Source organism: Podarcis muralis, chromosome 12 (assembly GCF_964188315.1).
Source record: "Podarcis muralis chromosome 12, rPodMur119.hap1.1, whole genome shotgun sequence".
NCBI lineage: Eukaryota > Metazoa > Chordata > Lepidosauria > Squamata > Lacertidae > Podarcis > Podarcis muralis.
The window spans coordinates 14,466,152-14,491,056 of record NC_135666.1 but is presented as its reverse complement, the minus strand read 5'-3'; the positions used below and the strand labels follow the sequence as shown (position 1 = coordinate 14,491,056).

Genomic DNA, 24,905 nt, shown 5'->3' with positions numbered 1-24,905 from the left:
GCTCAACTCTCCAAGCGTTGGTTAAATTCTGTTGTTGTTGTTTAGTCGTTTAGTCGTGTCCGACTCTTTGTGACCCCATGGACCAGAGCACGCCAGGCACTCCTATCTTCCACTGCCTCCTGCAGTTTGGTCAGACTCATGCTGACTCATGCTGGTAGCTTCGAGAACACTGGCCAACCATCTCGTCCTCTGTCGTCCCCTTCTCCTTTTGCCCTCCATCTTTCCCAACATCAGGGTCTTTTCCAGGGAGTCTTCTCTTCTCATGAGGTGGCCAAAGTATTGGAGCCTCAGCTTCAGGATCTGTCCTTCCAGTGAGCACTCACGACTGATTTTCTTAAGAATGGATAGGTTTGATCTTCTTGCAGCCCATGGGACTCTCAAGAGTCTCCTCCAGCACCATAATTCAAAATTCAAAAGCATCAATTCTTCAGCGATCAGCCTTCTTTATGGTCCAGCTCTCACTTCCATGGTCCAGCTCTCACTTCCATCAAATTCTAGGTTAAATTCTAGGTTAAATTCTAGCACTTACTAAATCCAGACACCTAGAAACTCTGGCACCCAGAAACCCATAACAATATATTTGAAGCTACTGGATTTGGAGTGAGAAGGCATTAATATCCCTTTGCCTCTAAACTCCCCTTTCTGTTTTTGTTTTTTAAATAAATATTTACCTAAAGTATTGTTTTGCCTAGAAAGCAAAACATGAAAAATCAGTACACCCTTTTACACTGAGAAGCAGGAAGAAGTCTCATACAGTATGTTAACTGTATATGTGGTCCTCTGGAGAGAAAGCTTGACCACCCTGTCTGCACTGTTTTTCCTAAAGGACACTTTGCTACCATGGCTCACATTTTACTCTCTCTGTTAAATAAACAGCACAGAGTAATTGCCCAATATTGTGACCCTAGAAATGAGTTGAAGGGATAAGGTCAATGTTTAAGAGGTTAGTGTCAGGGCAGTGTTGTTGCAATTTGGCCGCCTTTAATAGAAGAGTGGCATCATTTATCACTACTGCCGTTATCAGTCACAACCCTCAGCAATGATTAGAATTGCAACAATAAACCAAATTCTGGCTTGGTCAGTTTGTTGTTTTTTCCTTTTTTTCCCTTTTAAAAAAAGTCACTTTACAATTGTTTACCAAGTAAGGTATCCACCTAAAGCATTCTAAATACATTTTTGTGTCATTTTGAGAAGAAATTAATTAAAGTGCATTCAAATTTTTAATATGCTGTCTGACAGATGGCTGCTTTAAATTGCTGATCGTAGATGTCAAGGTTGCTTCAAGATCCTAGCTCACAGAGGATCACGCTAGCCAACGGTCATTAAGTAAAAGTCTTTATTGAGTTACAGTTTCCATTCTCAAGCTGCTGCGTGCAACCCTACGTCTAGTAGCTAGATCGGCGAAGCTCCGTCTGAATCTCCGCCCCTCGTACACCAACTTAATATCCTAGCCCTGCTCCACCTTTTCCGCCTGACTGTTCTTCTCTGGGTCCCTCTGCCCCCCTGGGTCTCTTCCTTCCGGGATTCTTCGGACGCTGACCCCCCGGACTCTCCTGTCTCCTTGCGCCGGGCTTTAGGACCCGGCTCTCTTTCCGGGCTGCCTACTGCGCCTCCTTCCTGTGCATTTGAACTTGGCGCGCGCGCCCAACCTTCCACCTTCCGTCTAACCGTTTCTTCGCTCCCAGATGGAGGTGTGGCCACCCCTGACTCGTGCCCTCCCTCCTGCTGTGAACTGCCAGCGCTTGCCCCCTGGCTCCTTTCCTCTTCCCTGTTCTCTGGCGGTGACGCTGGACCCGATCTCCAACTGCTCTCCTCTGATTCCCCTCTGGCTCTATCTCCCTGGGGTGCCCCCCTAAACTCCCCCCTTGCCTTGGCCACTGGTGCTCCTTTCTGTGAATCCTCCGACTCACTGGAGAGACTCGGAGATCTCGGGTCGTCGTCATCGCTCATCCTTTCTTCTGCCTCCTCCCCTTCGCTCTCTGTTTCCTCCCTTGCCCTTGCCTCTGCTCCTGAACCCCTGACATCCATCCCCCCCTCGAAGCCCCCCACTCCCCCTTCCCCTCCTTCCGGTGCTGGAGCTGGGTGCTGCTGCGTCAAGGAGACGAATGTCGGGTACCGTTCGGTTCCCGTAGCGTGCCTCCCTCCGAAGTCTTCCGGTTCTTCCTCCCTTCTCTCGTCGACGACGGTCACCTCTGCTTCCATCTCTGTGCCGCCGTGCTCGAAACCTGGATCGTCCCCGAAAATGTCCATGTCCGTCTCTCCCTCGCTTCCTCCAGGCGGCGTTGCTCGGCCTGGACCTTCTTGCCACTTCCTGCGCCACTGCTCCTCTGGTTTGTCGTCCCACCAGTACGAGGGTTCTGAGGCAGATCCCGAGGGCGACCCCTCCGGGGAACGGACGTCTCGTATCGGGTCCTCGTCCGAGTCGAACCCCCGGAACGTGCTGCCCGAAAGCGTGGGTGTGAAAAGCCAGTCGTCGAAAAAGTCTGCTGGCTTTGGTCTATGTGGGAAGAGGGCATGAAACTCGTCTTTGAGCAGAGGTTCGTCCAAGGCGTAGTCCGGCACCCAACTGTTCGCACTGGCCGGGGTGCCCTCCCTGGCGAGAAAGTATTCTACCCCTTCTTCCCCCCATCTGGAATCCAAAATCTCTGTGACTTCGTTGATGCGCTCCTTCTGTGCCACTCCTGCGTGCCCTGTTCTGTCTCTGGCCGGACTCTGCGCCGTTCCGGGTTCCTGAAACCTGTGCGGTGCCTTGTAGGGAGTGAGCACCGATCTGTGGAATACCGGATGCATTCTGGAACCCTCCGGAAGCGCCAGCCTGAAGGCCACCGGGTTGACCTGCTCTTCGACTTGATAGGGCCCAAGTTGCTTATGCCCTAGTTTCTTCTTGGCCAACGACCTGGCCGGCACTGCGTGGGCTGCTAACCAGACCCAGTCCCCCACGTGTAGCTCTTCGCCAACCCTTCTGCGTTTGTCCGCTTGTACCTTGTATGCGTGCTTGGCCAGCTCCAGGTGGCGCCTCAGCTGATCGTGGACTTCCTGCAGTTCCGACGCGAACGCATCTGCCGTCTGCGGCTCCCCTTCCCCCAGCCTTTCCAGTCCCGGGAAGGTTCTGGGGTGCCTCCCGTTGTTGGCGAAGAACGGTGTGACCCCCGTGGACACGTGCTTCGTGTTGTTGTAAGCGAACTCGGCGAGCGGCAGGTAATCCACCCACGTCGCAGGCTGTTGATTTGCATAACACCTCAAGTACTGCTGCATGATGGCATTGACCCGCTCTGCTTGCCCGTTGGTTTGCGGGTGTCTCGCCGACGCCAGGTTGATCTTGACGTTCAGGAAGCCCATCAGCCGCTGCCAGAAATTTGAGATGAACTGCCGCCCCCGGTCGGACAGAATAGACCGTGGCAGACCGTGAACCTTGAACACGTGGTCTATGAACAGTTTGGCGGTTTGTTCCGCCGTGGCCACCTTCGCACACGGAATGAAATGTGCCATCTTGGAGAACAAGTCCACCACCACCAGCACTGCCGTCTTGCCCCTCGAGCTGGGCAGATCCGTGACAAAGTCCAGGGCCACCCTCTCCCAAGGTTCGGCCGGAGTTTGCAGCGGTTCCAACAGTCCGGCCGGCGGTCTAAGCACTGGCTTCGCCCTCTGGCAGGTGTCACACCTCGCCACGTAGTCCGCGACCTCCCTTCTCATTCCAGGCCACCAGAAATCCCTGGCTACTAGTTCCACCGTCTTCTCCTTGCCGAAATGCCCTGCAGTGGGCGCGTCGTGCAGCTGCTGCAGCACCTTGGCGCGAAGTTCGTCTCCCGGCACGTAGATGGCCCCTTTACGGATGAGCAATCCATCTCTTAGCTGGAAACCGTCGGCCGCTGCTTTGCCCCTTTGCACCTCTGAGATCTTTGCTTGCGCGAAGGAGTCCCCCTGCAACGCTCGTCGCACCGCCTCCAGATCCACGGTTGCCGCGGCGCACGCCCACACTGTTGGTGCGAAGATGTGCATGGCGGCCGCTGGCGTTGCTTCCTCCAGATACTGTGGCTTGCGGGAGAGAGCGTCCGCCATGATGTTGGTGTCCCCCGGGACATACTCTATTCGGAAGTCGAAGTTCGCAAAGAACTCAGCCCAACGTATCTGCCTTTGGTTCAGGAATTGTGCCGTGCGCCAGTGCTCTAGGTTCTTGTGGTCCGTGCAAACCTGCACCGTGTGCTTGGCGCCGATCAGAAAGTGCCTCCACGCCTTGAACGCTGCATGAATGGCCAGCAACTCCCTGTCCCATATGGTGTAGTTCTGCTCGGACTTGCTGAGCTTCCTGGAGTAAAACGCTCCCGGTCGCCACACCCCCTGCGGGTCTTTCTGCAGCAGGACCGCCCCCACGGCTCTGTCCGAGGCGTCAGTCTCCACCCTCATCGGCTTGCTGGGGTTGACATGAAGCAGCTGCTCTTCCGACGCGAAGAGACGCTTGAGTGCCTGAAAGGACTGTTCCGCCTGCTCTGTCCAAATGAACTTCTTTTTCTTGGAGCTAAGCGTGTCAGTGATGGCCGCCGTCTGCATAGCGAAGCCCTTGATAAACTTGCGATAGAAGTTCGCAAAGCCGACAAACCGTTGGACCTCCTTCCGGTTGCGCGGGCTCTTCCAATCCAACACCGCTCGAACCTTGGCGCTGTCCATGGCGAGCCCCTTGTCAGACAGCTTGTAGCCCAGAAAATCCACCTCCGTCACGTCAAATTGGCACTTCTCCAGCTTGGCGTAGAGCCTATGGTGCTTCAGCCTGTTCAGTACTTCCTTGACGTGTTTGTCATGCTCCTGTTGCGACTCCGAAAAGATCAGGATGTCATCTAAGAAACAGACGCACGTCTTGTAGAGAAGTCCCGCCAACACGTGATGCATGAATGCTTGAAAAACGTGGGAGCCATTTTGCAATCCAAAAGGCATAACTCTATATTCGTAGGTCCCCAGTGGCGTGAACATGGCTGTTTTCCACTCGTCTCCCTCCCGCATGCGAATGAGGTTGTACGCACCTCGCAGATCCAATTTGGTGAACACTCTGCCCTTCTGCACCTTTGCGAGGAGGTCGTCAATTCGGGGCATGGGGAAGTCCGACGGCTTAGTCATACTGTTCAAGATCCTGTAATCCACTACGAGCCTCTTTTGGGGCGTATCCCGCTTCTTAACGAAGAACACCGGGCTGCCTCCCACCGCCTTGGACTCTCGGATGAAACCGCGCTCCAAATTATGATCTATGAACTCCTTGAGTTCTTGCAGCTCGTCCTCTGACATGGAATACAGTCTCCCCTTAGGCAGCGCCGCCCCTGGCAGCAGGTCAATCTTGCAGTCATATGGCCTGTGAGGGGGTAGCCTGTCTGCCTCCTTCTCGCAGAAAACTTCCAAAAATTCTGCGTACTTGTGGGGAATCGCTTGCAGCGTGCCTAGCAGTAGCTGTGACTCCTCTTCCTCTCCTTCCTGCCTGGGCACGATGCAGTGTTCAGCACAAAAGGAAGAGCCGAAGGTCAGCTGCCTCTGGTACCAAGCCAGCGTTGGGCTGTGTTTGTCCAGCCAACTCATGCCCAACACAATGGGCGTGTCCGACAATTGAGTGACGTTGAAGCTGATGACTTCTTGGTGATTCCCAAGTCGCATCACCATCGGTGGCGTCTGCTGCACCACTTGCCCCCCTAGCAGCTCCCTGCCATCCACCGTGACCACCTGCAGGGGCAGTGTGGCCGGCAGCAACTGTATAGCATGCTGGTTGACAAAGTCCTGCCCCATAAAGTCCGCATTGCTGCCTGAGTCAATGGTGATTGGCACGTCCATGGTGATGCCATTGGGCAGCTGGAGCGACGCGGTGAGCCTCACCACTGGTTTGGGCGGGAGGGGGTTCACGGGCTGTAAAATCTCTGGGGACTGCATCATTAATACGTCTGGCTGGGCCCCAGTGCCTCTTCCTCCAGCCAGACAGCGTCGTTTCCCTGCTGTGGTTCTGCTTGCTGCGTTGCTGCAGTCGCCATTGCTGAGGCTGCAGTGAGCTTGTGGAGCCTCTGGGGACACTCTTTCGCCATATGCCCTGGCTCCTCACAGACGTAACACTTCCTGTTCCCTCTAGGAGGCTTCGCTTTCACTGCTGCTGGTGCTAGGGCTCTGGTTGCTGACTGAGCCCTGGCACCTCCAACCTCCATCGGTTCAGCTCCTCCCCCTGGCGGAGGCGTGGATTGCGTACGTGCTGCTTCTCTGGGAAAGAAGGAGGAGCCCCTGGCTGGTTCGCGCCCTCCACGCCCTTCGTCCCTGCTCCACGGACGTCCTTCCAGCCGTACCCCCACTGCCAGCGCCCTCTGCACGACCTCCTGGGTGGTCCGGGGTCTCTCCCCCCTCGCAATCTCATCTTTTACAGAGCTGTTTAGTCCCTCCCAGAAAAGGTCTCTTACAGGGGTCGCATCTCTGTCCCATTCTAGGGCACTGGCCAAGGCGAAAAAGCGGGCATGGTACTGCCGTACGCTGGCCCTTCCCTGCTTCAGTCCATGAATCTGTTGCCGAGCAAGATCCACGTCAATGCTTGATAAAAAACACGCATCCATCGCTTTAATAAAGGCATTCGCATTTTGGAGCGCCGGATCGTTATCCCTCCATAAATTGCGCAGCCATGCTCTGGCATCCCCATGCAAATAAGACATGATGAATCCCACTTTCTCTTGCTCATCTCTAAAATCTTTACTCAGCAGTTGCAGTGCACACAGTACGTCTGCTTTAAAATTGGGATACTGTTGCAGGTTCCCATCGAAGTGAGAGACCAGACCGCCTGTGCGTCTCCCCAACCCAATCCCCTCTGGTTTGGGTGTCTGTTGCCCTTGCTTCGTAAGCACTTCCAACCTGACCTGGAGATCCCTGTAGGCGGCAGCTGCGTCCTCCTCTCTCTTCCTGGATGCGAGAGCCTCGGCATTCAGCTGTGACACTGCTTCTCTGAGTTCCGCTATCTGCTGTTCAGCCGTCATGTCGGCTGCCGTTCGTGAGCTCACTAGTAGGCACCTGCTTCTCTCCTCTCCTCGAGGCTGTAGATGCCCACAATACGTGAGACGGAGCTTACTGTCATGGTTGCTTCAAGATCCTAGCTCACAGAGGATCACGCTAGCCAACGGTCATTAAGTAAAAGTCTTTATTGAGTTACAGTTTCCATTCTCAAGCTGCTGCGTGCAACCCTACGTCTAGTAGCTAGATCGGCGAAGCTCCGTCTGAATCTCCGCCCCTCGTACACCAACTTAATATCCTAGCCCTGCTCCACCTTTTCCGCCTGACTGTTCTTCTCTGGGTCCCTCTGCCCCCCTGGGTCTCTTCCTTCCGGGATTCTTCGGACGCTGACCCCCCGGACTCTCCTGTCTCCTTGCGCCGGGCTTTAGGACCCGGCTCTCTTTCCGGGCTGCCTACTGCGCCTCCTTCCTGTGCATTTGAACTTGGCGCGCGCGCCCAACCTTCCACCTTCCGTCTAACCGTTTCTTCGCTCCCAGATGGAGGTGTGGCCACCCCTGACTCGTGCCCTCCCTCCTGCTGTGAACTGCCAGCGCTTGCCCCCTGGCTCCTTTCCTCTTCCCTGTTCTCTGGCGGTGACGCTGGACCCGATCTCCAACTGCTCTCCTCTGATTCCCCTCTGGCTCTATCTCCCTGGGGTGCCCCCCTAAACTCCCCCCTTGCCTTGGCCACTGGTGCTCCTTTCTGTGAATCCTCCGACTCACTGGAGAGACTCGGAGATCTCGGGTCGTCGTCATCGCTCATCCTTTCTTCTGCCTCCTCCCCTTCGCTCTCTGTTTCCTCCCTTGCCCTTGCCTCTGCTCCTGAACCCCTGACAGTAGATAATGCAATATGTGAAACATGTCATACTTTTAAAATATAATAAACGAGGCAGGTGTCTTAATTAATATACATTGGTTTAATAATAATCAGTATGGACCATATCTGCTACGTTAGATTAAGGCTGGAATCCTGTACACAATAACCTGGGAACAAGTCCTCTTGAACTCAATGGACATTGCTTCTAAGTAGACAATGTTTAAGACTACACTGCTAATGAGGTTTTGTGTACTCTAAACATGAAACGTTCTCTTGATTTATATTCATTGTCTATGGAGGAGAATGAATGTAATTCTGTTAGTTTCCAGCTTATCTTATATTGCTTGTCTCTATATAATACAGGTCCACACACTGACCTGTTCGAAAACATAAAACTAGGAATTGTTGTCAACAGCCTTTGTATGTGATGTGATGGTCATGTGATTATTTCTCCATTAACTTCAATGGGGAGAACAACTGCATGTATGTGTGCCTTTATCCATCCCAACTTGAGAGTGCTTTTTAGATCTGGTACCCAAATTGCAAAACATCACTAGGTCACTTACTGTACTGTGCATTAAAGTTGCCTAATATTTTCACAGTGTAGGCATTCTGGATTTGTTTCCAGATTAATATCCAGCCTAAGTAACATTGGACAATTGTCATTTACTGGTGTATCTGACTAAAAACTGGTCTTGTACAAAGCATTTATTTTTGTAATACCTTCAGCTGCCTCTATTGTTCCCCCCTGCGGTATATTGTACTTTGCATTGTTTTTTCATAGTTTCTGAAGAAGGTCAAAAAGCACTGAGCAAATGTCACATAAGATCACTTATGAGAAGTGGATGCTATGCATAATAACCATTAGGAAATATTTAACGAAAAAGTTCCTCCAGTAGCAGTCATTCCCATATTAATTTAATCCTGCTGTCTAAGATAATACAATCTCTTTGAAACAGTCTCAATTCTTCAGCGCAAAGGGACCTTTTCTGGATCAGAGGCCAAATTTCCATTACCTGATGAGCTAATCTGACGTGACAGCTGCATATGCAGATGGGGGAATCTCTTGTCAATAGTTTTTCTTCAGAGACAAAGAGAGACAAATGTCTATATTCATTCTCTCACTTCATGCATGACTAACATTACCTTTTCTGCCTTTCCTCTATCCTTATTCAGGTAGTAATGGAGAAGAATTTAAATAAAAGCTTTTGTACTTCTGAATTGTTTATGAAAATATGTTTATGGAACATTGGCAGCTTTGCTTATGGTTCCATATTCATTTTTATGTATTAATTTACAGGTATTCTTAATCTCTCTCTCTCTCTCTCTCTCTCTCTCTCTCTCTCTCACACACACACACACACACAAAATTGCTCTCTCAACTTTTTATTTTTTAAAAAAGTTCATTGGGGATGGGAGAGTATGGAAATAAAGGGAACTTACCATCTGAGGTGCTTTATAATTAGTGTTTTATATTCATTCAGATGCACAAATATAAAGAGTTCCAGATATTAAAGTTATTGAGAATCACGAGGAAGAAGGGAAAAGAAGTGCCGGCCTTTATTTAATGGCCACAATCCAACAATGAATTAATGATTTCAGTGGGTTGGATCCAGAAACAGTCATACTTGGAGTAGTCCCACTGATTTAAATGAGGCTGCTCTTGAGTATTACTAAGTCTGGCTCCAAACCAATAGACTTAAAGCATGTTTATCTTAGTGTTAGGTTAAGATCAACGGTTATATATTCTTGTCCTTCCAAACTGATAGCCTTCCACCATTCCTGAACATAACAAATAGTTGTGCCATTATACCAGGTAGCATAAAGAGTAGGTACATGTAAAATCAACACACCATTCTGCTCCATGCCTTGTAGTCCCTAGTGTTTCCTCTATATAATATATTGTTATTGCCCTAGAGATGCTTGAATTGTTGATATTTGGCATAATCTTTAAAGCAATCCCTCTCAGTTGGGAGAAGGAGCTCCCTACAATGGGGGCGGCATGTACAATCCAAATAAATTTTCCAGGTCAGAGAAATGAACACTGGATTCACACAAAAACAAAAAACAAACAAACTACTGACTGTATCACAGGTTAGTTAAAAAAACCCACTCCAAATATATATTTTTTAAACTCTTTGGCATAATACCAATGGTGCCAGATAGACTGTGCATCTAGAAATAAGTAGAACATTTGTTGTAAACCTTGTTCAAATTTGGGACAGGACCCTCAACACCTAGGATGATATGAACCAAATGCATATTGAAGTCAAGCATCTAAAGCAGTTCAATACATTATCAATGCTGCAGCCAGTAAACCTTGGGCAAGATAAGAGTTTTTGTAGCTTGCTGGAGGCACAGTAGCTGTAAAGTCTTTCACAGAATCTGCCACCTTGAATCTCTGTAGGTTTGCTGCTAAAAAGAAGGGGAAAATGATCCTGTTTACACCAATGAGAGAGTTTCCAGTTTGGTTATGTTCTTAAAGCAGACGTGCTTCTAAATACGTAGTGTGATCCAGCTAAAGCTAGTCACGCTGAACTTCCGTTGAAAATCAATGGGATTTAAGCATGCCTAACTTTCTGTGGGTGGCGTCTTGTTACATTTCGGTTGGGAAATCTCATGCTATCTAATTTAATTTAATTTAATTTAATTTAAACAGGAAGCAGTGGGAGTCATTTAATGCAAAAATGTTTTATTAACGCAGAATAATGTATAAACACTTCTAGCAGCACTTTTTATCCCCTTTAAGAAAATCTGTAAATGTATCCAGGTTTATTCTTTTTCATGCTTTCCCCTATTCACATTAAAAAGTAACAAACAACTCGCTACAATGAGCTAGGTTGAGGGGGTGAAAGGAAGATGGCGGTGGGGAGTGGGTTCAGATTGAAGCCATGGCAACAGGATCATTTGCATGTTTGAATGAGAATGTGATTATCGTATTGCTAGAGATAACTTGCTCTCAACATTGAAAAGCAGGAAAGCACTCAGTTTTAAGGATGTTTAGAAAGGAAAGGGTAACAATGAGTTAACAGGGTTGGGCTGAATTTAACGAGGTTAGTTGTTCAGAAGGGAAGATGTCATTTTGGGGGACATGACCTTTTCTCTGAAAGCAGCAGCATTCTTGTAGGGGAGGGGAGTCATAATATTTCTGCTCTCTTGGCAGTGTGGTACTTCCTTCTCTCTTAGCAAACTGAGGGCCGAGGAGAGAGAGAGGTACTGTTAAGTGGATTGTGCCATGCATTACTCTTGTGGATTAGCTCCTTTAAAGCGGGTGGTGTTGCTTTGAAGGAGGTTCCCAGGGTAGCAGAAGAGGTAGCTGGCCAATTGGCAGAGCTAAATCGGAGGTGGAATCAGAGGGTGGAGGGAGAATTATACAAGATGGTGGGATCCTGATCATAAAAAATAGTTGACCTTTGGGCACCTACAGAAAAACTGTTAGAATTCCTGCTCCATGATTGCAGTCAAGAGTTTTTTGTCTATCACATGATGGTGTATGTTTTGAGTCCACAGAGTGGGAAGTGACGGAGACAGGATGTTTGTGTTACTGAGTTCCGTGGAGTGGGACTATTGTCCTTTGTTCTTACTCTTTGCTGTCTGAAGCTTGAGAGAGAGGGAGCCATGTTGCAGTGCTCCGTGTGTGTTTATATGTAAATAAAGTAGATTAGCCAAAATGCTGAGTTGCTAAGGTCTGTTACTCAAGCTGCGAAGACTCTGCGGATCCCTAAGTGTGCCGGTGTTGCTTGGTATCGGTCGCTGTGATGTTCGGGCTGAAGAAAGCTTTTGAAGCTCCCGAACGATCGACCAGGAGAGAGAGAATATGTCAGTCAGTCATGTGTCTCTGCCAGGGTCCTACTCGAGTGTAGGACAAGCTCCTGACAAAAACTAGGGTCACCATTTGAAGAAGAAACTAGACCTAGGGGTGGGGAACCTTTTGTTTTCGCAGCAGAAGGACCATACTCTGCCCTGGGGAACCTTCTAAGAGCCATATTCTAGTGCTGTGTGGGAGAAGCAAAAGTGGGAAAAACAATGAATGCAAATTTTACCTTTGTGTAGAAGCCTGCTTTCTATACACAGTCATGTACCCTCCTGATTTTCCATCCACAAAAGCAAGAGACATTTTCAGACACATTCCGGCAAGGGGGAAATGTTTGGGGGTGTGAAGCCAGGTCACTGGAGAGTGTGACGTGGGGAGAGTCCGGAGAGCCAGAGATGGGGCAGGAGAGCTACATTTGTTCCTGGGTCTGGGGTTTCCCATCCCTGGACTAACCAGGCACGTCCAACAGGTAGATCATGGCCTACTGGTAGATCACTGGAGGTCTGTGGTAGATCACTGGTAGATTGGTGCCCCCCCCCAAGAAGCTCAGTAACTTTGGCCCCCCTAAAAAAGGCTCAACAACTTTGACCTGAACTCCCCAAAGGTGGTAGATCACTGCCAGTTTTTAGCTCTGTGAGTAGATCTCAATCTCTTGGGAGTTGGCCACCCCTGGACTAAACTATTCAAATAGCCTCTCGTGTTCTTCTTGTAGTTCCTTTTTATGCCTCTTTGAGCAACGACTTCAGATGTGGAGCCCTTTGGGTTCCAACCGAAAGTTTACATTGCCGTGTCCAGGGCTTGTTAGCTGTGAGCATCGGTCATACCAGTGAAACTGTGTTCCGTCAAATAATTGGTACTGATGACTGGAAAACCTACCAACTCCATCCATGATGTACCAGAATCTCTGCCCATACAAAAATATGGCTGAATTTGGAATGGAGAGGGTTTGAGCTTTTGTCTGCTTAAAGTGATCGCAGCACGCAGCTTTTCAAGCAGTTTTCATGAACGAGCAAATAAGCAGATTTTCCCCTTGATATAGTCATATTTAGGAGCTTACCAGTTGTCGCACCTACTTCCATGTTTTCTTATCTCTGTGAACATTTTACAGCTGTTTTTGATCCCTCTACTTGTTTATATGTGAGTTTCCCCTCATGCACTTCAACCATAGGAAGATGGGAGAAGGAAGATTTTATGCGGGAGCCAATAACATCTATGCATGCAAAATTATATTTGTAATAAAATTACATGGGTGATAATAGGCTCTAGTGAAAATTACCTTTCCTAGATAGTCATAGGCCTGCATTGTGCATCAAATGATACATAACCCTTTCTCCTACTCTCTGGGTTGAGGTTTAGTTCCTCATTAATGGTGGAACCAATAGATAATGGCCCCTTGGAAGCTAAAGCTTCACCGTTGCATAGTGTCCTCATGTATTATGAGTGAGAAACAAAGGCAGCTGAGGAACTTCAAAGCTTCCTGTGGCATTCAGAACTTTCCGACTTCAAAGAGCCTCTCCCCTTTTGTAGTTCTGCTCTGGGTTTAATTAATACGTTTTAAATATTGTTCCTGTAAACAGTGTCATCGGTTTTGTTTTGTTTCCTGCACCTTTCTGTTTCAGAGTAGCTAATGTTATGAAACTGTCAACTTTATTTAGTGCCTCTCGACCTCTTTTCTTTAACAAATTAGTAGTCACCTCCGGTTGAGATGAAACACCACTTGGAAGGTATATGCTCTTGCAGCTGGCTGAAAGGGGTCTTAAGAGTGTGTGTGTGTGTGTGTGTGTGTGCATGTGCGTACGTGTGCCTGCCTTTTATCTAAACTCTCTAAAGTAAAGAAGCAGCCATCACTCTTTCTCTTCATGCATTAACAATATTTTAATATTTTAAGACTATAAAGGTAGCTGTGGAACATATATAATTGGGCTTTTCTTGATCAAAAAGCTTACTCTTTAGTTGTAAAAAAAAACTTAAGAAAGTGTGGTGGATAATGTTTTGTTCATAGCATTCCATTCAACATAAATGCATTGTTTCACATTGTGTGAAATCCAGTTGGTGCCTACTTTGAATCCAGTGAACACTTCAATTACTGGAAGAGATGGGGAGGTGTTTTTTGTTTATTTAATCTTCCCACTACAGTGGTACCTTGGGTTAAGTACTTAATTCGTTCCGGAGGTCCGTACTTAACCTGAAACTGTTCTTAACCTGAAGCACCACTTTAGCTAATGGGGCCTCCTGCTGCTGCTGTGCTGCCGGAGCACAATTTCTGTTCTCATTCTGAAGCAAAGTTCTTAACCTGAAGCACTTTTTCTGGGTTAGCGGAGTCTGTAACCTGAACCGTATGTAACCTGAAGCATATGTAACCCGAGGTACCACTTGTCATCGTCTACCCTGTCCTTGAGGATCCCTGAACTCTCTGGAGCATACATTTGGGGAACACTGTGGGCTGCTAGGAGAGGATAATTGATAAAAACTGCCCCCCTTCTTTAATTAATAGATCTACCCTTGGCATCTCTTCCTTTGTGGGAGCAATAATGGCCAACTGATGCTGATCTCACTTTCTTTCTTTTCCTTGTTGATATATGTTGGTTGATTTCAATTGTGTCATGGCACGTCATTCTGTTTGTAAGCTTCCCTGGGTATGATTTTTCATAGAAGAGAGAGGACTGTGAATGCTGGAACAGATTAATGAATATTTGCTGCTCTGCTGCCACTACAGCAAAAGTGAGAAGAAAATACATTGCCTGCTCCTCTTCAAGTAGCTGCTCAATATATATGTCTGAAGAGCAGACAGGCTCATGTCTGCTATAAAATGGGCATTTTGCTAATAACAGATGGGCTGGATTGTTCCCTCCCCCTGCCCTGTGCATTTTTTTATCATTCTTTTGTATGTTTCTGATATGCATTTTATAAAATGTCCTGTTTGGGGGGAACCTAATGTTTCCAGTAAATACAATTTAAACTCCTTTTTGCATCGTGCTTATTATTACCCCCCTCTTTCTTCCCTACCTCTATGTGAATTTTATTTTGGTTTTGTTGCATTTTACAGCTTTTTTCTGAAGTACACTTCCTCAGAAGTCGCATAGTGCCTGTCTCTCATTTCCTACCGCTATACTGCCTATATAAAACATAAATTCTGTCATTTTAAAAAATCTATGTGGGCGCTAACTTCAGATGAAACCGTGAAACCTAAATAATGCATAAGCATCAGAAAGCGCAGTGTGCCCTTTCTATCTTTGCCAATCCTCTGGTCTCTATCGAAATCAATACCAGTGTACTGCTGTGATGGCTCACAGCATGATATGCATTTGGCATACTGAAGTAGTTAAACCTGCTTTATAGCAGCACAGAATCTTTTGAAAGAAGCTTTCCCTTCAAAATGGTATTGACATCAAAATGCCATATAAATTGTCAATAATGATCACTCCCTCTTCTCAGCAAAGACAATGGAACAATGCAGAAAATGGGGAATAAAATGGCAGAAGGATTCTAGTTTTAAACTACTGGTTGCATTTCCTCACTTCACAAAACCCAGTTCTGTAGTTAGTACTTTACTGTGGAGCTGTTGCTTATTCATAACATATTTTTTTAAGTGGAAAAAACCACCCTTGTGCTTTATTGGATCATATTGCATTTATATTATTGCTCTTAGCCACCTTGAGCACCAATTGGTGTAAAGGCTGGGTGCAAGTTTAACCAGGAAACAAATAATTTTGATGCGCGTTACTTCTTTGGGGCTTTTAAACAGATTGTTGCAAATATATGATGTGAAAAGTCCACTTACTTCCCAGCTATATGCACAGCAAGGTTGCTCTTTTATGATATGTTTGGAATAGAAACGCTTTTACAGATATTAATATAAATAAATAAAAAGAATGCAACTATTAGGGCACAACTACATGCGACATCACATAGGCACAATTTTTTCATCATTTTTTTTGTAAATTCTCTCAAACCAACTCTCATCAATAATACTAATAATAAAAAGCAAGGAGAGAAACAAGTACTGTCAGCAGGCTTACAAAGACTCAAGGGAAGGGAAATGAAGGGGGAAGGGTGTTGTTTAAAGCCGGAACAAAATAGTGAGTTGTAAGTGTAGGGGACGCGAGTGGCGCTGGGGGTTAAACCACAGAGCCCAGGACTTGCCGATCAGAAGGTCGGCGGTTCGAATCCCCATGACGGGGTGAGCTCCCGTTGCTCGGTCCCTGCTCCTGCCAACCTAGCAGTTTGAAAGCATGCCAAAGTGCAAGTAGATAAATAGGTACCGCTCTGGCGGGAAGGTAAACGGCATTTCCGTGCGCTGCTCTGGTTCGCCAGAAGTGGCTTAGTCATGCTGGCCACATGACCCGGAAGCTGTACGGTGGCTCCCTCGGCCAATAAAGCGAGATGAGCACCGCAACCCCAGAGTCGTCCGCGACTGGACCTAACGGTCAGGGGTCCTTTACCTTTACCTAAGTGGGCATTTATATGCAGCCAGGGTCAGGCTGATCTTCCCTTGCTGGTGCTCTTGCCAGAATAGCAGTTGATGGCTCTTATTATTTGTATTATTGTCTGATGGAAGGAGCCACAGCATGTTTCCCCCCTTGCTTCTGTGGACCTGGGACAACTGGCAGTAGCCACAGGGTGGGAGAAGGAAGCCCCCTGCAGTTGCTTAATCTGTGGCCAGTGTATCACATTAGACTGTTCTTTATAACTGCATTATGTTCTTACTGGGAGAAAAGGAGGGCAGACTTCCAGAGGCCTTGCCAGTGGCATAGCCCTTGGTTATAGCCAGTGTGGAGTGGATCAGGACCCTGCCATGGGGTCGGAGAGCTTTAGAGCATGGCTCCCTGTGGTCCTCTTGGTTCAGATCACACCCACCAGCAACTTGCATGAGGGGAAAAGGGTCCTGTTGGACCCTTATTCCATGCATATCATAGGGGTGGTGGTGGTAGTGGGACCACAGCAGCGAAAAGGTCTCAAGCTCCCCTATCCCCCATGCCAGTATCCTCATTTCAGTGGGGTGGTATAAAAAAAATAATAGATGAGCAAGAAATTCATGCGTTTCACAACCCGATACAACCTTATTCATTCTTGAGAAAGGCCAGAAGGCATACTACTGTATAGCTATGGTAGAACTTATGGTTGAGAATGCAGAAGGCATGGTTGATAATACTGGCAGAACAAAAAAGAACACTTATTGGTATCTCATACCCAAGTGACCATGAACCAGTCAATAAAGATCTACATCACTAAATTACCAGTTTCTGCCTTCAGCATTCACATTCAGGAATTTACTAGTGTACTGCCTCTTGGTAGCTCCCATTGCAGATAATACTATTGTTCCCTTCTAAACAACCTCTAAGGTTCCTTTTTTGGGTGCATGGTTATTTTTCCTTGTGGAAAATGCTGTAAGCTGCAGTGCTATCCCACAATGATCAGTAACTTGCTCTTCTTGCATTGCATGAATCCATTTATTTTAACTAAGACCATTAATCCTAGCTCTCTCTGCAGTAAATGACTTGATTGCACAGCCACTTCAGAAGAAAGGATATGCAGTACTCTGGCGGCATATATTTCCTCCCCCAGTTTTTCACCTCCATTTTATTGTTGCAGTAACCCTCTGTGGTGGTTGAGTTGCCCTGGGAGATTTTTGGGTGGGGGCAAGGGAGCATGAACAGAGATACCTTCAGTCAATGTCCAATGGTTTATCTACTATGTAATCACATAGAACAGAGATACATGAGGGCTTGTAATGTAACAGAGCATAACATTTACAATCACATACATGCCTATGGCGGGAGCCTGTCTCAGAGATCACTGCTTTTGATAGATGTGGTGTCCCTGCATGAACTAGGACAAGTTATGTGCATTCCATACCTTGTTTTTCTCATGGTTTCAGTGTCACGAGAGAAGGAAGAGAAACACGCAATATAGATGGAATCAGAATGCAGTGTGTGACACAACACAGTGTCACGAGAGAAGGAAGAGAAACACACAATATAGATGGAATCAGAATGCAGTGGCATCTCATATATGCTTTAGAACCAGTGCTCAAAGACAGTAAACATGCATTGCTATCACATTTTCATTGAGGATTCTGCTGTGAATAAAGGAAGTAGAGAAATAGATATTTTATGGGTGTCAAGTGACACATACCATTTCACAATAAAGGGCAATATTAAAATGTTGGACTGACTTCTACCCAACAGAAGCTCACATTCATATTTATGTATTTCAGGCTTTTAAAAAGTGGTTGTTTTTAGTTGCCATGGTATCTAGGAGCACAGTTCAGTTCAATTATTGAGGAATTCTCTGTGAAGATTTGTATTTTATAATGCCATATCTTAGAATCAAAAATTCATTTTAAAAATATCATTTTGAGTATGCCAGGAGTCAATATTTTCCATGAAGTTTAATATATATATGGTTTTGTATGCTGGTGCATCTTATTATGAAAAAGTAAAGTGAATATCTGACTTTTTAAAAAAGAATGCAAATTCACGCTAGCAATATATGATGGAAAATAATATGTGTACAAGAATAGGTTAATACATTCTATTTTCCTCTGCTTTGTCAAATATCAGCCTCTCTTTCTTAGATACCAGATTTTATTTAAATAGGTAAAAAGCAGGGCTTTCCCCCTGAGAATTTGAGCAGGGGTTCAGAAACCAAGAATAGTTCAATCTGCAAAACCTAGCAAAACCAGCATCTAAGATGTGAAATGTTCATATATTTGGGAACCTTTTGCTAAACAATGGATTTTTTTGTATTATTAATAATTCAACCCTTCCCTGTGGCACACCACATACGTACAATATTTTTATCAAGTTACCCGAAACTCATGGAACTTTGGAGTGTCAGGCATAGCCCTACTGGCTTTAGCCCAAACGTAGCAGAGTTTTCCTGCACAGCGAAGAAGCTAGTTGCGGCAGTAATGACAAGTCAGCTAGACTCAGAATAACTATTTACAGGATTTATTAAAAAGAGAAAATAAAACCAGCAGAGTTTCTGCATACAAAACAAAGCAAAATAAACCCTCTCTTTCTCTCTCTCTCAAAACCGTACACAGCACTTCTACTCCTAACACACCTCACATCAAACTGAGCTAGCAATCCCTTGATAACAGAGTTGAGTGCTGGTCGTTAACCAATCAGAGTAAGTAGTTTCTAGGTCAAGCAGACCTGGGCTTTCTGCCAAGAGTAAATTGACACCAGCTTGAGTTAATTGTGCGAAGCTAGAATCTGCAAGTTTCCCACGAGAACCAATTAACAGAAACTGAACACCCCCTCACAGATTCTGCTGAACAATTAACACCAAATACACCTATGTAGGAGATCATTTTTCCAGCAAACCTAAACCCTTGCACATTCGCTTGTTCTTTATCTTTGCCAATGGTTTAGTTAACACATCTGCTACATTTTCTTCACTTGGTACATAAGTACAGGTGATTACATTGTCTTGTACACAGCAACGCACATTTTGGTATTTTACAGAGATATGTTTGGAACGCGATTTGAAACCCTCTGTTTTACTTAAGGTTATACAAGCTTGATTATCAATGTAAACTTGTACTGGTTCTCCACAATTTACATTTAAATCTGCTAACAAATGCTTGAAATAAATCACCTCGTTGCACAATTCACTCAATGCGGTGTACTCTGATTCCGTTGATGACACACTTACAACGTCTTGCTTGCGTGACCGCCAGCTGATTAAAGCTCCACCGACCATTATGACTAGTCCTGTGACAGATTTTCTATCCGGCAAATTTCCCCAGTCACTATCACAGTAGCAACTCAACATTTCATCCTCTGAAGAATTTAATTGTAACATATAGCCAATTGTCTGTTTGAGATACCTCAGAACTTGTTTTACCCCTTTCCAGGCATTTAGTGTGGGTTTTGAGACCAATCTACTTAATATGCCTACTGCATAGCTAATATCAGGTCTGGACCACTGTGCTATATACAATAAACTTCCAATTACAGAGTGATATACATCAGGATGTTCAAATTCAGGACTCTCATCTATATGAAGTGTTTTTATGAAACCTGGATCCATAGGCACCACTGCCCCTTTGCAATCCTGCATCCTGTATGTAGTCAGTAGTTGTTTAACTTTGTTCTGCTGACTAATTAGGCAGCTGCCATCTTGGGCCCAGCACACTTCCAACCCTAGATATGTCCTAACCGGGCCTAAGTCTTTCACTTTGAACTTACTGGACAATTGCTTGGCAAACCTTTTAGTTTGTTTATCTGTTTTGCAGGCATACAAAACATCATCTACATAAATCAGACAAAACTCTTGATCACTGCCTGTACCACGTACATAAACACAATTGTCAGCTGTACTCTGCTTGAAACCAAATGACACTAAGGCCTCATGGAAACATTTGTTCCAAGATCTTGCAGCCTGTTTGAGACCATATAGAGCTTTGTTTAATTTCAACACTCTATTGGAACCTGTCTCATAACCAGGCGGTTCGGCTAGATACAGGTCTTCTGATATTGGTGCATGTAAATATGCAGTCTGAATGTCAAAATGGTTTAACAGGAGTTTTCTCTTTGCTCCAAGCGTTAAAATCAGCCTTACACTGTCCCCCTTAGCAGTAGGGGAAAAAGTCTCGTCATAATCTTTTCCAGGCCTCTGAGAGTATCCTTGAGCAACTAAACGAGCTTTGTATTTGTACTCTCCTGTCACCAGAGGTTTAAGTTTGTACACCCACCTGCAGCCTACAATCTTTGCCCCCTCAGGCGCTGCTACTGGTGTAAAAACCTTGTGCTCATTCAGAGAGGACATCTCTTCCTCCATTGCCTGTTTCCAGCGCTCTGCCTCCTCTTTTGGTAACTTTAACACCTCCTGAAAACTCTTGGGTTCTGCAATTACACTAAACACATTTGCAGTATCTGGGGAAAAACGCACCGGAGGCACTCCTTTGTTTTGTCTTTTAGATCTTCTGGGAGAAAATTTTTTCTTCTGACCCACTTTCCTCCTCAGAACTACGACCTCTCTTTTGTTGTTTAGCAACTGGTCTTTGGCTAACTCCACTTTCTTGAGAGCTCTTATCTGAACTTTCCTCCCCCTCAGACTCTGATTCTCTTTGTTTACCTTCAGAGTCATGAAGCTCCTGGGAAGGTTCAAACCAAACCTCAGTATTGGCATGTAGTCTCTCCCAGCCACTATGTTCACAAAAACTGGCATTCCTGGAGATCACAATGCCATTTGTCCCTTCAGCAAAGCGGAAACCTTTTCCCAGCTCCTGGTAACCCACAAACACTAACTGTTTGGTCTTAGGATCTCCCTTCTTTCTCATTTGTTTCGGAATTAATACCCAGGCTTTTGATCCAAACACATGCAAATGGTCAATTTTAGGTTTTTTCTGAAACAATTTAAAGTACGGGGTTGTACCTATTGTTTGATGAAAGAGCCTGTTTTGGAGATAACACGCGGTGAGCATGCTCTCCCCCCAATAAGACATGGGCAAATCAGCATCGTCAAGCATGGCAAACATCATATCTTGTAAAGATCTGTTTTTTCGCTCTGCAACGCCATTCTCCTCTGGGGAAAAAACGTTCGTTTTTCTATGCCCAATGCCACGCTTTTGTAACCACTCTTTAAAGGCATTTGACATAAATTCACCACCTCTGTCCGTCTGAATCCTTTTGAGTTTAATGGACAGAAATCTTTCCACAGATGCCACCCAGCCTTTAAACTTAGTGAACACGTCACCCTTATTCTTCATGGGAAAAACCCAAGAATAACGTGTGGCGTCATCCACAATTGTTAGTGAAAAGCGCGATCCACCCCTGCTTACAGCAAATGGACCAATTACGTCCATGTGAACCAGCTGTAGCGGTGACTCACTAACTCTGTCACTTCTGGGGTAAGAGACTCTGTGGGTTTTAACCTTTTTACAAACATTACAATCAAGGTACTTGTTACAACTCTTTAAATTACCCCCATCAGCCAATTCAGACATTTTTAGTACACTTTTCCAGCAAGCATGCCCCATTTTCCTATGCAATAAGTGCACACAGTTGTCATGTATAGCTTTGTTATTCACTGCAGGCTGAGATTTACTGACTACTGCTGCAACTTGAGATCCTGCTTTAAGCCAAAACAAGCCTCCCTCTGACTTAGCAGTGCCTAAAATCTCACCAGCCTTCTTAATAATGCAACTGTCTCCTTCAAAATACACTTTAAACCCAGCTTTTAGCAAACAATCTACAGACATCAGATTGCTCCTTAATGACGGCACACAAAGTACATTTTGCAGGCATTCACGAAGACAAGGAACAAAAACTGCACCCCCCGAAATCACTTCGGAAGTACTTCCGTCTGCTAGAGCCACCTGGCTGCGCTGTGCTGAGTTCTTGGAAACAAACAAGTCATCTGTATTTACGATGTGGCGAGATGCTCCCGAATCGACCACCCAGACCGCTTGTTTCTCATCAGCACTCTTGACCTCGCCGGTCACCAGCTGAGCCGACTGTTTTTGTTTGAAGAATTTCTTTTTACGCTGCTGCTGCTGATCTCGTCTCTGCTCCTGCACCGGCAACTGAGACTTGACCAACTCCGGACATTGTCGTTTTAGATGCGCTGAAGACCCACATCGGAAACAACGCCTAACAGCAAACGCTGACTTCTCACCGGTACGCTGCTTTTGCTTCACCTCTGGCACGGCATGAGAACTCCTTCCAAACCGCCCGCCTGTAGAAGCCTCTGCAGCCAACGACCTTTCTTGCCTCTTCTGCCATTCTTCAATCAAACGCCCAGTAACGTAACTGACTGATAAATCATGCTCCTGTATGCCTTCTAGAGACAAAACTAAATTATCCCAGCTTTCCGGGAGAGAACTCAAAATAATAACCACCTTCTCCTGCTGGTCTAACGCACAGTCTCTTTCCTGTAGCGCAACAAACTTTAACTGTAAACTGTGTAGGTGTTCCTGCATTGTAACCCCAGGCTGTAACATTGCCTTGTACAATGCCTTGCGAATGAACAGCTTGGAAACCGCTGTCTCACGCACATGGAGTTCTTTAAGTGCTTGCCACACACCTCTAGCTGTCTTGATTCCCCTCACATACGGCAACTGGGAATCTTCCAGCCCCAAGACAATTGTGGCCCTTGCTCTTTGGTCTTTATCGAGGTCTTCATCATCAGGCTTCGCAGGAAACTTACTCACCGCTTGCCAGAGACGATCCCTCTGCAGCACTGCCTGCATGCGTTCCGACCACAGCAAGTAATTGGAGTCATTCAGACGCTCAAAAGCCATCTGAACTGGTTGTGAGGCCATCTTGAGAGCGATGTCCCTGGAACCCGGAACCAGCTACTCACGACCACCGAGAGAGAAAAACAGGAACCACAGCACCCAGCACTCACACGCTGCAGCTGTTGTCCTTGTGTCCGCTGCGTCACCAGCTCACCACGGTCAGGAACCAGCCAGAGAACAACAACTTCTGGAACTACTGGAACCAACGCCGTTGATGCTGACACCACCGCAACTCAGGCTGGCAGCACAATGCCCATAACCTCATGGAACTTTGGAGTGTCAGGCATAGCCCTACTGGCTTTAGCCCAAACGTAGCAGAGTTTTCCTGCACAGCGAAGAAGCTAGTTGCGGCAGTAATGACAAGTCAGCTAGACTCAGAATAACTATTTACAGGATTTATTAAAAAGAGAAAATAAAACCAGCAGAGTTTCTGCATACAAAACAAAGCAAAATAAACCCTCTCTTTCTCTCTCTCTCAAAACCGTACACAGCACTTCTACTCCTAACACACCTCACATCAAACTGAGCTAGCAATCCCTTGATAACAGAGTTGAGTGCTGGTCGTTAACCAATCAGAGTAAGTAGTTTCTAGGTCAAGCAGACCTGGGCTTTCTGCCAAGAGTAAATTGACACCAGCTTGAGTTAATTGTGCGAAGCTAGAATCTGCAAGTTTCCCACGAGAACCAATTAACAGAAACTGAACAGAAACTTAGGTTGCAATTTCCCCCCGTCAATATAGAAAATAAGGGTGTGGTTCTGGTGCCATTTTAGCCTTTCCAATGCACATTTTCATGGTTTAGTTACAAATAAACTTATTCAAATATTTGTGGGGTTTGTTTGTTTGTTTGTTTGTTTGTTTGTTTGTTTGTTTGTTTTTGAAGGGGGGATCACAGTCTGGCCATGTTTGGTTTCGGTTGCTAAAATTACTAATGTAATTTATTTAGGGCTTATTTTTACAGAGCTCGTAACCCCAAACATTCCAGAGTGTGTTGTGGGGTCAAAGCTGCAGGCACTGAAAAAATGGGAGGGACGGACACACAAACACACACACACACACCCCAATATATATTTGGGAACTGTTTCAAAACAGATTAGTGAGCTGCAGTGCTGAGGCACTGTAGGTAGCAAAATTCAGTTATCAGTCATATGATTAGTTTCACCTTGTAGCCGTGCGCCTCTGAAAATGCAATTAACAGTTTCCTACTCAGCATCAGTGCTTTATTCTGTTGCGTGGTGCGCAAGATTGGGATTGCAGGGGAGTAGGGTGGGGGCTAATTGGTAAACACAGCTTTGCCAGATTCTCTGCAATTCACCCAATTTTGTTAATGTTAATTGGCTCAGCTTCAGCGTTAATGTTGGATGGGTTTTCAAAGGCAGCCACAGATTAGAGAGCTGCAAGCACTTGTGTTTCACAAGACAGACTCCAACGAGACTTGGGGATTTTTATTTTTAAATTAATGTTGGATGCAGGCGAGCTCTCTTGACCCATGGTTGCCATGGTTACTGTTTTGTCTGCTAATCTGATGGTGGTGTGTATGTTTATTGGTGCTCATTTCTAATGATCTTCAGAGGCTATCTCAGATGGATAGTATTATTGTGCCACTGTGGTCAGAGGAAACAGCTAAGTGATTGTATCCTAAAACTCTACCCTGTTGTTGCTGAATATATATTTTTTCCCTTTTTTATATAAAAAAAATGTCATTCCTTGCTACACAAACTAGAAATGGCAATTTGTGGTACCCAAGATGCATGTTTCCCCTAGGGTCTAGATATCACAGCTTCTGTATGTAAAGTTCAGATGGAAAGCACTTTAAAGAACCAATTCTCAGCTTGCTCAGTTAAGGGATTTGCCTGTTCTTTACATTTAAATTTTGCAGTTTGAGTCATTTCCCCCCTAAACAAAATAGTGATATGTTTTCTATTGGAGGGGGCACTAAAAGTGACGTCTGAAGACCAAATGGTTCTTGGTTTACCGCGCTGACATCCTCCTTGCATTTTATTTCTTTCTTAACAAATGCTGATTTTGTACAA

General features: G+C 45.8%; 1 protein-coding gene across 2 annotated transcripts in view; it reads left to right on the top strand.

The window, feature by feature from the left end:
- Nucleotides 1–24,905, top strand: part of PTPRN2 (protein tyrosine phosphatase receptor type N2) — a 647,226-nt gene that overhangs the window by 257,731 nt on the left and 364,590 nt on the right. The window lies entirely within an intron of this gene.